Source organism: Morus notabilis, unplaced genomic scaffold, assembly GCF_000414095.1.
Source record: "Morus notabilis unplaced genomic scaffold, ASM41409v2 Scaffold78, whole genome shotgun sequence".
Taxonomy (NCBI): domain Eukaryota; kingdom Viridiplantae; phylum Streptophyta; class Magnoliopsida; order Rosales; family Moraceae; genus Morus; species Morus notabilis.
This window is the reverse complement of record NW_010367622.1, coordinates 459937-470641: the sequence shown is the minus strand read 5'-3', so window position 1 is coordinate 470641 and position 10705 is coordinate 459937. Positions and strand designations below refer to the sequence as shown.

Sequence of the window (10705 nt, the reverse complement as noted above, 5' to 3'; positions counted from 1 at the left end):
AATACACAAATTATCATACATATTACAACACGATATTTGAAGTTATATGCTACCGTATGATATAGAATTATCATCAAAGAATCTTATGAATAAGATCAATAGGGTTTATTTACAGTGAAACATGGGAACTAGGGCCACGGAAAGACCAAAATTCAGCTATGATGTACCCAAATTTTGAATCAGCCGGAGCTTCAACGATTTCTTAGCCCAAAAGCCACACAGGCAAAACGAGAATATCAATGATGCACAAATCTAAACCCCAAATATAAACGAACAGAATAATTTTGGCATATGGAAACTGAAATAAGTTCCTACAACATACATGCATTACATTAATGACTAAAAGTTGAATTACAACATATACCCAACAAGAGAAACATATAATAAACTAAACTAAACAAGAGCCTTTATCAGTCTCCCATGGTCTACACAAGAAAAAAAAAAAAAAAAAACCCATCTGACCATGGCCGAGATTTTACATCACTATTAACATATTAATTAAAAATAGTCCCAATTCACTGACCAAAAAAACAAAAAACAAAAACAAACAAAAAAAAAAACCTAAATTTGGCTCTGCAACTGCTAAAATTTCAGCGCAGCAGCCAACCACAAGACCGAAATTACATATTATCTGAGATTAATTTTGAATAAAGCTACAAAAATATAACATTAACAACAAGCATAACATTAACAACAAGCAACAGCAAATTAAGCTAAAATAGAAGCCTAATCAATCTCCGATGGATACTTCTCCAACAAGTAATTGCTTTCCATACCACCGTTGTTGCAATCCCAAGGCGACTCGACGATATCGGGGAAGGTCAGATCCGACAGCGGCGAAGACCCCGCGGAGCCGTCGCTCTCCGTCGTCACGACCGGCGAGGGCGGCGAGGGCGAGATCTCCACCTTCGGCTCATGGACTTCCTGCTTGGCCGATGAGGACCTCTTCGCCAGCGGCTTCTTCTTGCCTCCCTGCTTCTGCTGCGACTGCGACTCGGCCAGGCTCTCGCAAATGTCCTGGAGCTTGGCGTCGACGGAGGAGTGGAAGGGCTTGTAGACGCCGAACTCGCCGCCGCCGACAGAGGAGCCGTGGTGCTGCAGGTGAGGGAAGTTAAGCCTCGCGAACGGATCTCCGCGACCCATTTCCCCAAATGCCGTTGCCGGACCCCTACGTAGAGCTTCGTGGGCTTCGGCGGCGAGCACATTTGCTTCATCGGGACCGCCCTCGGGCTCAGGAAGCTCAGGCTGTGATGTTGCTGCTGCTGCTGGTTGTGGGTTGGGTTTGGTTTGGGTTTTGATCTGGCAGATCTGGGCCTGGATCTGGGATGGGGTTAGTTGGTTCAGCCCGATTGAGCGCGGTTGCTGCTCGAAACCCAAGATGGCTTGGATCGAAAACCCGTCGGAAAACATTTGGACCGTCGATGTTGAGCAACCATAACCAGTCTGGGCTTGGGGGCTTGGATAGAGGGGGAGAAAAAGAAACAGTTGTAGGAAGGAGAAGAAGTTGAAGGGGGAGAAGGTGAAGAAGAAGGAGGAGATAAGGTAGTTATTGTTGATGAAGAAGAAGGAGAAGCACTTTTCATAAAAGGTTCAAGTGCTTTCATTAGCTCTGATTGAAGAGGTCTGCTACTGTAGAAATCCATTGTAGCTGCCATTTCTTCGTCAGTCACTAAAATAACAAAATCAAAGCAGAGAGAAAATAAAGAGAAATTGTCCTGATTCTTACCAAAATCCAAGAAACAGGTAATGGGTAGAAAACGAAAAATTACGAAAATCTTTTTTGTCTAAATGAGGTTTTTCAAAATAATCAACCTCTTCTCTAACCTTGAGGGAAAAAAAATAACCCTCCAAGCCAGTCCCAAATTAAGGGGGTAAAAAAAAAAAGAAAATTACACAAAACAAAAAACAAACAAAAAAAATACCAGAAGAAAACGGGAAATCGAGAAGGTCTTTAAAAAAAGAAAAACACCTGGCTTTCGAGAAATCCTTCTAAGTTTGCTTTTGGTTTTGGTTAATTTGAAAAACAAACCCAAAAATCAGAAAACCTGAAAGACAGATGATTAACAGAAAGGGAGACAGTAAATGAACGATTCAAGAAAGTAAACGAACGATCAAGAAAGTAAATGAACGATTCGCTCAGATCTGAAACTCTCAACGCTCTTTTCTTTCTCTGAAATTTTTTTTTTTTTTGGTGAATATCTCTCTGCCTCACTTTGTTTTTTCCTTGCTCAGCTACCGCCCCATTATATAGGAGTCTGGAACCTTTCCCATCCAAATTAACGTCATCGTTAATCTTGATTATCTCACTCTAACCCAACTTGCTCTTTTCTTAATCATCATAATTTTCTCTCTCGTCTAGCCAGCTCTATTCATGACGTAAGACTACTTCGATCAACGCTCTTCGACTGATAGATTACCGACACGACAGAACAAATCGTTAACTAACTGACACCTGTCCTTAGGCAATCGTCAGGTGTCGGTGAACAATCAAAGTTTTTGTTTTCTTTTTTTGTTTTTGGGTGCTAGTAAACGGTGAATAATATAGTTGTCACTTGTCATGTAGCTATTTTTGTCCATATGCCTGTTGACTGTATTTGTGCATGTTCACATTATCTTTGTAGTGGTTGGGAGTAGTTGATTCCCACTTGGGATGAAACAGAAATTATAGCGTACTTTTTCTGTTATTCTTTGTTTGAATTTCTATTAATTCTCTCTCCCATTATTAAAAACAACTGGATTCATATCCTGATTTAAAATATAATTTATGATTTATTATAATATTTTTTCTCATAAAAAATATACTTAAATTAAAAATAATTTTAATCTCATAATTTTAATCTATAAATTAAGGTATCGTTCATTTCACCTATTCGAGTTTTCAGTTTTAGGTTTCTACAGTAAAAAGTTCTCAGAAAATGTCACATTTAACTTTTTCTGCTACAGTAAAAAATTCTCTGAAAATGTCACATCTCAGCTCGAATTGAAAACTTGAATCCGCAAAGTAAATGAGACCTAAACGTCTCTTGAACCTCCATAAGTTGATTCGAGCTGACTGAAAGAAGCATCTAAACCGTAAGATTTCCTTTTGCTCTTCCCATTTTTAATTACGTGGGTTTCCCAATAATAGAGAGATCTGCAAAAAAGACGCGACGCACTACCATATACTACATGGATAATAAGATAAGTATATTTGTAACATTTAGACTAACATAAGGGCAATTGTATATAATCCAGCTAGCCAGGAAACAAATTCCAAGGATAGATGGGATTTATATTGTGGAGGTTTGAATCGTCAAAACGATTGTGATGGCAAAAAGGAAAAAAATAAAACAAAAAAACAAAAAAACAATTTTGGTAGGCACCACTGTAAAATTGTGTGTGGAAAGCTACTCACTGGAACAAAAAATTAAAATTGAAAAAAAAGTCGAGGATAACTTCTTATAATTCTGCTAATTGCAATGTATCTTTTGATACATCCGACTATTCCATATTACAATATTTCAGCGAGGCAGTTGGAAGTTGTGTATAGTCCATTTAGTTCGTTGATTTAAATTTTTAATTTAAATTGAGATATAATTTTATATAAAAATTTTTACTATAATAAAAAAATTAAATATAATTATTTTTAAAAATTTTTTACTATAATAAAATTTAAATTTTAAATTAAAATCGGTAAAATGAACGTAAAACCAAATCCATGAAATTGGCATTTGTTAAAATCCACTTTTGGCAGCCGCTTTTGGGTCACTTTCAGTTTTTTGTTTTTGTTTTTTTTTTTAAATACTTTTTGTCCCTTCCGTAATTGGTTGGTTGACTCCATCACTCTAGCAGCATAAAGCAATAATTATTAATTAATTAGTTTAAAAAAAAAAAAAGGAGTCCGTCACGCTTTCATGGGAGTGGCCCCACACTTGGCGACCGCGAGGAGTTAATACTTCCTCGATCTCTAATGAAGCCTTTAGCTAATTTCAACGGTTTCTTAAGAGAACATAGTTTCCTTAGCTGTAACGTATGAGTGGCCAATTGTGAGACTGCACAAAGTATACAATTACAATGTTTAAAAAAAAATAAAAAAAAAACCTGGGTAAATTAGACTTACAGTCTCACACTATTTTTTATGGCCCCGTTCATTTTACCGATTTAAATTTAGAATTTGAGTTTTGTTACAGTAAAAAACTCTAAAAAACAGTCACATTTAACTTTTTTACTATAGTAAAAAGTTCTCACAAAAAATTACATTTCAATTCAAATTAAAAACTCGAATCAGCGAACTAAATGAGCTCTATATTATTATTGTACCATTTTGATTGAAAATTAACTTAATTAAAGTTGTTCTTACTAAAGTGACATGTTTAAATACAAACTCTCTAGAAGTGGTAGACGTCTCCAATTTGTCCAAAATAACATTGTCAGCGTTTTTAACAAAAGAAAAGGTCCACGGAAAAAGAATAATTTCATACCCTCCAATCCTTTTTTTTTTTTTTTTGAGAATCTCTCCAAATCCTAATTGGGAGAAGAAAACAATATAGAAGAACTATTGAAGCACGGCTTCTTGACTACGTGTATACCAATGCATTTGTTTTTCTCACCAATGATTCTGAGGAAGTCAGAAACTTTCTTTATGAAGGAATCCGCCCTCAATATGTTGAGGAGGCCTGCTCTCTTCCAATTCAGGAGGGACAACCATCCGCTTACGTCAAAAATATCTATGCGGGTGTTTGGTGGATGGGGTCGTTACACGTCAGCAAATGCTGCATGTTTCTGGAGGTGTCACGTGCTCATATGTTTCTGGAGGCGATGCATTAGATTTCGTCGTCTCTTCGACCTAGAAGAATAAATGCATGTTTGACAACGTTAGACAAATATATATATATATATATATATATATATATATATATGTCAGAACAAAAAGAACAATCAGATTCAGGCCAATAGTTTTTGTTTTTTTTTTGGAAGAAGATTCAGGCCGAAGGATCGTCTCAAAGAAATTAGACCAATTTGATCCCAGATTCGGGCCATCCCCCGTAACATTGATACGAACCCGCCAATAACGTGGTGAAACTCAAAACAAAATATAGAATTACGATTTAAGATTTATTAAGAATTGATGAAAATCGTGACCCGTTGTTTAGCAAAATAAGAATTTCAGTATGGTGAAGACGTCACAAATGAGTATGAAAAATTCGTTTGGTGAAAACGCCACAAACAATAATCTTTTCCTTTTCTCTTCCTTTTCTACTTAATGAATTTGAGTAGAGTACTTGGTGTAGGATGGGTCTGCTAATGGGTGCCATTTAGGATGCTCATGCCCAGTTGGTCCTCTATATATTTATATAAAAAATAAATAAATACTTTGGGATTGTCAAGTTCTCATTTTTTTTTTTCCCTCTCTTTCTTTTCAGTTATGTTTTGTGTCAATTGCACACTCTCTTTATATATTAATCGCACTTGGATTACGAAACTTCTTATAATTCTGCTAATTGCAATGTATCTTTTAATACATCCGACTATTCCATATTTCAATATTTCAGCTTGAGGCAGTTGGAAGTTGTGTAGAATCCCATGAAATTGGCATTTGTTCAACCCCACTTCTTGCAGCCGGTTTTTGGTCACTTTCGGTTTTTTGTTTTTAAATACTTTTGGTCCCTTCCGTAATTGGTTACTTACTTGAGTCCATCCTCGATCTCTAATGAAGCCTTTAGCTAATTTCAACGGTTTCTTAAGAGAATATAGTTTCCTTAGCTGTAACGTACGAGTGTTTGGTCTTATCTTCAAGATCTCCAATTTGTGGCCAATTGTGAAACTGCACATAGTATACATTGTTAAAAAAAAAAAAAAAAAAAAAAAAAAAAAAAAAAAAAAAAAAAAAAAAAACCTGGGTAAATTAGACCTACAGTCCCACACCATTTAGCTGTTCTTACAAAAGTGATATGTTTAAATACAAACTCTCTAGAAGTGGTAGACGTCCTCCAATTTGTCCAAAATAACATTGTCAGCGTTTTTATCAAAAGCAAAGGTCCACGGAAAAAGAATAATTTCATACCCTCCAATCCTTTTTTTTTTTTTTTTTTTTTGAGAATCTCTCCAAATCCTAATGCTGATTATACTCAAACTAATGCTGATTCATAATCCCTGAATTTTGATTTCCAGAGAAACCATTGCATTAATCTCGACTTGTGGGCTATATAATTCATATATAATCTGTATATGAACTGCCGAGGAACAAATAGAATCAATTTTGCTTTTTATCTTTCGGGGTCAATTGCAATAAACATAAAGAAACGGTACATCTAGAAGGTTAATCCTTGAAACGCCGATATTCTACGTACGTCTGAAGAAGTAAAGACAAATAAATGTTGAATATTTTATCCATATATAAATGTGTGTTGTGTATGTGTTATATATATATATATATTTATATAATACTACCGTGTTTGAATTTTTTTTAACCATTTCCTATTATAAAACGTGACAATACTCCTTATCACTCTCACCTCCCATTCATGTTTTTAAATTTCCTAGACTGAGACAACTTAATTATGTGATCCAAGAGAAAAATTAAAAACGAAAAAATATAAAAAAAATTTTATGATAGGGCGCTTTATTTTGCTCTATTATTGAAGCAAATTAGTTTAATCATTTGTTTTAATTTTAACATCCACAATTATGAGTATAAGCGATTTTGTAGCTTATGATGAATTTATTTTTAACTTAATAGCAATAAATCAATCCATTTATAAAATTTAATTTCATCAAATTGCAGTTAGATATATACATATAGCTAGGAATCGGGAATTGCAAGCAAGAAATCGAATGAAGAGAAAATATATATTCTCACTTCTTTTTCTGGGGTGCATTTGCCAATAATCGCTTAATAATTTGGTGCGGTGGGATGTTTCCCTCACTTCCACACTATTGACTGATATTGTTATTTATTTTGAGGCCGTCATGACATAAAGAAAATTATGTATGCATTTGTTTTTTGTTTTTTTCTCTCTCTAATGATGTATTCATTTGTATTTTAATTAGTGTGAACCATATTAACGGCATACCCCACTTGCATTAGGCGTCAAAAATATCTAAGCGGGTGTTTGGCGGATGGGTCGTTACACGTCAGCAAATGCCAAAATATTGGACCATTAGACTGGAGGTGTCACGTGCTCACATGTTTCTGGAGGCGATGCATTAGATTTCAGTGTCTCTTCGACCTAATAGTTTCATTTCAGTGATTTAAATTTTTTATTTTAATTTTGCTATAATTAAAATTTTTTACAAAAAGTCACAAAAAAATATATGTCGACCAAAAAGAACAATCAGAGTTAGGCTAATATGATGCAGGGCATGCTCTACTCAATCATTGTGGTTGATGTTTATTGTCGTTTATTTCTGTTGGCTTTGAGTTTATTGTCATTTGGCCTCATTTCAATGTCGTTTCTTACTAGTTAAATGTAGGTTTATTTATCGTTTGGTTGTTGTTTTCTCTAAGCTATAAATACCTGGTTGTCAAACACTTAAACAAATTAATGAAACATTATTGAAATTTCTCAGAGATTGGATTTGTTTTGTTCGTTTTATTCCCCTGTTTAGGGTTTGGCTCTAGAGGCCTCTCCTATTTGGTTTTAGCCAAAAAACCTTTTCAGCTGCAGCTGCACCATTTGGTATCAGAGCTGAGGCTTTCCCAAAGCATAGTTGCCACCGGTGAGTCCAGCCTTCCCAGTGGTGAAGATGAAGTATGAGGTCTACCTGCTCTTTGGGCCGCCATGGAGAAACTTGACCAGAAGTTTGAAACCTGCTTCAACATCATCTCACGGGACTTAAATTGAGTCCTGACCCACCTTGAAGCCACCGCGGCAGACCAGCGATGGGAACCCCCGCTTCCGCGAGAGCGGGCGACTGCCCGAACCCCACTTCCATTGAATAGAGAGCTGCGACCTCGAAGACTTACTGAGTTCGTAGCCGACCTCGAATAACTTGAAATGGAGAATACCACTGCAGCGCCACCACCTCGACCTTCCGCGCCACCGACTCGAGCAGAACTGGCTGATCTTGAGGGCGAAGTGGATTTCACGCCCTGGCTTACTCGGGGAACTAGGTATGGTCCCCGAAACCCTCCTTTTAATGGTGATCGAACTCTGATTTCAAGCTGAAAATGGAACTCCCTGACTATGATGGCCATATCGATATTGAGGATTATCTTGACTGCGAACACAAGGTTGACACCTTCTTTAAGTATATGGTTGTCCCAGAAGACAAGAAGACGAAGTATGTAGCCTCCAAATTGATAAAAGGGGCTGCAGCTTGGTAAATCTGAGCGAGTAAAAACAGGGAGAGAGACGGAAGGCCACCCATTCTGTGATGACCCTGCTGAGTTGGCCGTCACTGTAACTAACTTTAACATATACTTTCTGAGTTGGTCATCATTCTGTGACTTTTTTTTTTTACTTATTGTAAAATGCTATATAGAATGCTGCAGCATTTTCTTAAAGTGTTCTATGAATGTTGTAGCATTTTATTTTTAAAATGTTATATAGAATGATGTAGTATTTTCTTTAAAATGTTGTATAGAATACTGTAGCATCTTCTTTAAAATACTATATAGAATGCTGTAGCATCTTCTTTAAAATACTATATCGAATGCTGTAGCATTTTCTTTAAAATGCTATATAGAATATTGTAACATTCTGAGCATAAGTTCCTTTCTCTTAAAAAACTATATCATTTTTTTAAACTTATTGTAATGGCATAAATTCTGGTTTCCACTTTTGAACATAGAAAAGTATTTATACTTCAAAAATAATTCCTTTTCTAAAACATGAATTTACACATAGTTATACTTTTGCTTCTCAAAATCCTGCTAGCTTACACAAACTTAACAATCATACTACAAACTTTCAAAACACAAGTTCATAGACATATTCAACAAAATCTTTTTAAAACCTTAAACTGTTGCAGAAATAACTGTGTGCGGTATCCATTCCCCGACCTCCACTCCGCTCGTCCGCTGCCTCGCTATCAGTCCATCAAACATTATGTGCAGGTTGCCTACCTACAGTATAAATACTCTGAAATGAGCTTACGCTCAGTAAGTAGGAACTATTACTCACAAAATAATAGAAAGTTCACATGACGATATATGCATGAACTGATTATGCTGACTTATGATGTTTTATCATAGTTTTACTATCTGAGCTTATCTTATTTACGGATGGATCCGAGTGCTCGTACCACTTGCGCGCAATCATCGGGACGTGAGGGGTTGTAAGGTCCCCAACGACACCGTGATTATAAACTGAACTGAATGACTCCTTCTCAGAGGACTTTATTATATATTTTTTCTTCTCCCTTGCGGAGCCTGAGTTACCTCCCTCTGAGAGGCTGGTACGGCACTCAACTAAGTTTCTTCTTATAAGTTCTTCTTGACTTATTAAGGTGTATGCAATATGACATAGCATAGCATACTATAACATGGAATGTACTCAAACACATATAATTCATGTGCACTGCTTAAGTGTATGCAGTATGACATAGCATAACATACATAGCATTAAATGTACTCAAACACATATAATTCATGTGTACTGTTTATTTTAAAATCTATTTATACTGTAGGCGAGATTCCTACTTACTTCTTTTAGGAAGTGAAATCCTCTATTCGCCAAAGAGTCTATTCTCTTTCTTTCTTGTTTTTGAGAATAAACACCGACTAAGAGTGTGAGATTAACTATCACTTGCTATTCTATTTTAGCAAGCTTGTAAGAAAGTCTAACTTATCTATTTATGGCTCATTTTCTCTTTTTCTATCTTAAGGATTGTAAAAGCTTGTTTCTAACTTAAAGATTAGGTTTATCAAATCCCCAGAACCTTATTTTTCATTAAACAAGGTTCAAACTCAAAATATTTTCTTGAGATTATACTTCGAGTTCTTTAACGAACTCCTCTGTTTAACACCAAAGCTGTTTTAACAGTTATGTAGTGTTTTTCTAAGAAAATAGTTTAAAACTTCTATTTAGAACTAAAATCAAGTTTAGCCTCAAATTTTAGAACTAAAATTAGGTTTAACTTCAAGCTCTCAAACTAAATTTCGGTGGAGTTTCGCCTTATTTTTCTATGTTTTCCGAGCTAACTTTAGCTCGTTTCATCTATTACTTCATCTTCTAATAAAACTAACAATCTTTCTCATACAATTTAATCAACTTAGGAACCATTCGCTAGGGTTCCATCAAATTTCTCACAAGGATTTCATATTTAAAAGTTGCTAGAAACATAATCTAACAATCTAAAATTGATCCTTTAAACACAAAGCTTTCAATTCCTTCATCAATTGAAACTCAATCATCAACTTAGCAAACTTTCTCCATAATCTCTACCAAATCTAAACCATTCGGCCAAGGTAAGAAAAAGGAGAGGAAAACTAAGGGCCTGTTTGTTACCGTTTTTGTTTTCATTTTTCACGTTTTTGGAAGCAAAAAATTGAAAACAGAAATGAAAAACGCGTTTGGCGAAGTTTGTGTTAGAAAACAAAAACAAAAACGTTTTTGTCTTTTTGTGAAAAACTGAAAACGAAAAAAATACGTTTTCATTTTCACGTTTTCGTTTTCTGAAAACGGATTTCAGTTTTTTTTTCTTCTCTCTTTTCTCCAGCTGAAGAAGACGCGGGAGAACGCCCACCGTCGCTCATCCAGCCGGCGTCTACAACTGCGCGCCA

At 35.6% G+C, this 10705-nt stretch overlaps 1 pseudogene; it reads right to left on the bottom strand.

The window, feature by feature from the left end:
• Positions 1-313: 313 nt before the first annotated feature.
• On the bottom strand, positions 314-2200 carry LOC21410494 (annotated as a pseudogene).
• Between the last annotated feature and the right edge of the window lie 8505 nt (positions 2201-10705).